The sequence below is a fragment of the Triticum aestivum genome, chromosome 6B (assembly GCF_018294505.1).
Source record: "Triticum aestivum cultivar Chinese Spring chromosome 6B, IWGSC CS RefSeq v2.1, whole genome shotgun sequence".
NCBI lineage: Eukaryota > Viridiplantae > Streptophyta > Magnoliopsida > Poales > Poaceae > Triticum > Triticum aestivum.
In genome coordinates, this window is record NC_057810.1 from 175,083,575 (window position 1) to 175,088,262 (window position 4,688).

Genomic DNA, 4,688 nt, shown 5'->3' on the forward strand with positions numbered 1-4,688 from the left:
ATTTCTCTAAGCACCTCCCCTAAGCACCTCCCATTGTACAAGATCTCATAGAGTCTTGCAAATTATAACACTGTCCACACAGTCCACTGATAATAATAATAGAGTAAAGTTCCTAGCCATCCGCAAAGATAGAGCAGCTCTCTCGCGCCGCTCCCGCGGGCGGCTCGGGAGAGCAAAATCCAGCCCGCCGCCGGGAGGCCACCCACCGAAGTTGCTCCCCTCGCCGCCGCCAATGTACGCAGCAGGGCAAAGCCCGTGCAGTGTAGGCGGCGGCGGGGCCGTCGGCCACTTCCGCACATGATCAAGCGGCGCGCGGGTGTCCCGATCTGGCGGGGACTAGAGCTCCGCGAGGCAAGGTGCGTGGAGGAGCGCGAGTTGAGCGCGCTCGCAAGGTGCTTGGGCCATGGCGCGCTACAGGAGCAGGGCTACGCGGATCTGGCTTGGGCGCGTGGGGATGCTCGGGGCTGCGCGGATCTGGCGCAGTCGGCGGTGCGCGAGGCAGAGCAGAGGTGCGGGTTGCGCGCGCGGCCTGCTGCTGTAGAGAGCGTCCTTTGCGCCGGTGTGGCGGATGTGGCTAGCTGATAGCCTAGAGTGCATCGGATGGCTGCAGAGCCGGCGAGCAATGCTGGGGCTCGTTTTGGGGAGGCGACGATGCGTGATTGCGGACGGGCCGGCCAGATTTGGGCCTGTCCAAGCCGGAGGCCGGTTGCGGCGCGTAGTGGGAGAGGTTTGAGGCTGCGGCTGCGGCAGTTGCGGGCGGGCCGACCATGAACTGTACCTGTCAGCCTTGGCCTGCGCCCGAGAGGGGCACTGCCGGCTGGTGGTGGCGCTCGGTTGTCGCTTTGATGGAGCAGGAAGGCTCCATCCGCGGTGGGATGCGGGGTGCTGGACCCGACCTGGTCTCTGCAGGCCCGTCGTCGAGGATGCTAGCTGATGGCCCTGCACAGCGGTGGCGTGCTCGCTGGGTGGGGGATGTGCGTAGTCCAGTGGAGGTACGGGGTCGACCTCGGCCTACTGCGTGGGAGTGGCTGCACCGGGTGAAAGCCTGACCGGTGTTGGCCGGCCGGTGGCGACAACGCTCGTGGGCGTCGCTATCCTCCTTGGAGTCATCGTCGGGATTCTTCACAGCCTATACTCCCGGATCAAGTTCTTCGGGTGAAAGCCCAGATCTTGCTGCAGGGTCGGGCGGTGATGTCGTCTTCAACGTCGTTCCCCTCTTTAGGGCATCATCTTGAAGCTCTTGATCCCTCTGGTGCTTCCTATGACTGGACATGCACGATGGCTTCTGTGGCAACGATGACGGTGGTGAGCAATATCAGAGGCATGGTATTGGTTGTGGTAGTCGGCTCTTCATCTCCGACGTGTCTGTGGGGCTGCCTCGACTGCTTGTTGCTATGAAGTCGAACCCACAGTGGCAGGGCCATGTGGTATATGATGACATGTGACAAGTTGTTCATTCGGTGATCCTCCGTGACGCCAACCTTGCCTAGTTTCTTCGTAGTTCATCGTTCGAGTCAGAGCTGTGTTGTCTTGTGTGGATTGTATGGAGTGTTGTGTTGCAGCTACTAGGGCCGTTGGTTTTCTTTTTCTTTAATCCTCGGATCTTCTAGTCCTAAGACCTTCATCATCTTGTTGTTTTTCGTTGCTCTCTGCTATTACCAATAAATGCCAGCGGTGCAGGATCTTTTAAAAAAAAGTATAACACTAAAAGGACACATGGCATTCAAGCTGGGAGTGATATACGTGCATTCAAGTTGGCAGCGATCCAACTTTTGGCGATGACCATTCTGCTGACGCTCCTTGATTGGGCATGTGTGGCGCCAGGGCGGCACGAGGGCCGTGTAGCCTGCTGCCTCGCGATGATCAAAGTGATGCTTGTGAGATTGGGCTTCCCGAGGTGCCAAGACGCGTAAGCCATGATCTCCACCTGATGCAAGATTTACTGTTGAATCAAGCGTCGCTACTTGTTTAATGCAACGTTCGTGCTGGATCTATTGTTCTAGCTGGAACCTATGCTTCTTCTTGTGAACCAATCTTTCTTGTGGCTCGTAGTTTGGGTCCCTTGCATTATGCGTTCCTTGACAAAACTGCCATACCAAATAGCAATGGCGTTTTTTTTTTTTGGTTCATATTAGGTTTCTGACCGAAACCTGTATGAATAGTGTAGTCTTGTATCATTGTGTTCATCATTGATGTTGGTTTTGTTGCCGATGTTAACTAAAAGATCATGTTGTGTAGATGAAGTTTGGTATTCAGGTGGTCAGCCCCACCATCATATGTTCATGTTCTTCTAATCCTTATGCTGGCGAGGGCCTATCAGCAAGATTCCAACCATGGTTAGAGCATCATCAGCTCGACAAACAATAACGACATAGTTGCCAGCTAACACGTTGTGATTGGTTGTCGATTTCCATTTCCGGTCACACGAGATGGGCTCCCCGAATGCATGGCCAGCTGGTATTCGTATATTACTTACCTTTCTGGAACGGAAACACTAACGCCTACACGTGTGGGCGTTCTCCAACTCGCTCACACGCCTGGATGGTCGTTGATTATCTTTTTGCACGAATCTTGACATGAAAAGGTGGATTTGGTATGCCACGTAGGACGGGGCTGGTGTGTGGACGTTGGAGAGTTTGCCCACACGCCACGCATCACGCTGTTGTCAGCTGCGCTGTGTGGGCGAACTAGTTTGTGCCCACACAGCCACCACCTAGTCCATGCGCATGTGGGCGAACTGATTTTCGCCCACACGACACTCCTACGTTGTGGGTGACAACTGCAGTTACGCGAATGTAGCAACTAGGTAAACAAACATGGCAACTCTGATTCTTTTGCTAGATGACAATTGCAGTTTGCGTACGTGGCAACCAGATAAACACACATGGCAACTGTGATTAACTATACATGACAACTATGGTTGGACCACACGTGTCAACTAGGTAAACAGACATGGCAACTACTGTTTGACCACGTGTGGCAAGTAGTTAATCACACACGGCAATTGCGGTTTGATTACACGCGACAACTACCATCACTAGCGGAGCTAGGAAGAAAGTCTAGGAGGGGAGGGGGGCAAATGGTAAAACTGGCAGACCTGAGGGGGCCAAATACTAAATTTATACTCATTAAACCCTCTAAAAAATTCCTTCACACTTTTTGCTTAGGCTCGGGGGGCCACAGCACCCCCAGGAGCACACATAGCTCCGCCAGTGACTACCATAAATTAGACATGGCAAATCAAAACAGATAGAGTTGCCATGCTTTTACAACTACACTTGCCATCCCGGATAACTACATCTGCCAACCAGGATGGCAACTAAATCGTCATCCCGCGGGTACGTAACGTAGCTGCGCTAGGGCGTGTGAGCATTTTTGTTTCGTGCCACACGCGCGGGATGGAGATGATTAGTATTTGTTGGGCGTGTGGCATGAAGTAGCCGCGCTCATAAGTATGGATAATTCTAATGCCCGCCCACACACAACCCGTGTGGGCTGCCTCCTGCTCACACCACACACGATCTGTGGCCAGACCCTTTAACGCTCACATGTGTGAGCGTTATCGGCGTCCTTCTGGAATATATACTGTTGTGATTTGTGCGTCGGGCCATGATGCATCGAAACATACGTGTACTGCCTCCATATATTAACTCAAATACAACCCAAGTACCCCATGACTAATAAAACCTGAAACTACAATCCAAAATCACCAACACTTAACTGGTAAAATTCAGTCCCAATCACTCCAAAATTCCCTCAAAGTTACAGCCCAACTCACTGACAAAAAACAACTGACATCATACACACATACAGTCCAAACATCTAGGAGCTGGATTGAACATTTACATCCACACATCTAAGGGTTGTACACATATAGATGTTGCTCCATCTGCAACAAAAATCGGACATCTAGGAACCACCACAAACAACCTAAAAGAGCTGGGATGCACCACTACACATAGGACCAAGCAGACCACTGCCAGATCTAGCAAAATCCTACAAAAATTGCAGCGAAATGAAGACATGGGGAAGGATACTAGCAAACCAACCTCGTTGCTGGAAGAAGGGAGGCACAAGGCTTGAAAAACACCACAACAAAAGGAGGAGCAACACGAAATCAATGGAAGCAGATAATACACCGCCGCCGAATCACCATGCGTCGACTTCTCCTCTGCCTCAACGCGCTTGAAGGAGAAGCAACAGGAGGAGGAGGACCGGACGCCTAACCACTGGCTCGCTCTCCAGAGATCAACGACAAAGCTAATAACCAGCCAAAATCGCCATGACTCTCTCCTCTCTGCCTCCAAGATCTCGCCGGGATTAACGGGTCTCCATGGAGAAGGTTGCGCGCCCGGTAACAAATAAAACACCCCCGAGGCTGGAAAAAGAAAAGGAAAAACGCGAATCTTGACACAAGAATCGGCCGGACATAAAAACGGATGAAAGCGAATTCTTTTCATCCGGATGAAAATTAGCAATCCCGATGATCTATCTTAATTAATAAGTCAAAGTCGCACGATTACTACTTTAGTTTAACTCACAGAACCCTGCCGTGCACGCAGGTAGCAACAAAACGAACAAGCGAGGAGAACATTAAAACACTGGCGGGCCCAGCTGCTTCCCTTATCCGGCCCACGATCGCCAAACCCTAACAAGTGTCCGACCCGGCCGACACTATAAAGACCTCC

At 52.0% G+C, this 4,688-nt stretch overlaps 1 pseudogene; it reads left to right on the forward strand.

Annotated features, from left to right (window-relative positions):
* The first annotated feature begins 403 nt into the window (after positions 1-403).
* LOC123139050 (uncharacterized) lies at positions 404-1,235 on the forward strand (annotated as a pseudogene).
* Positions 1,236-4,688: the final 3,453 nt, after the last annotated feature.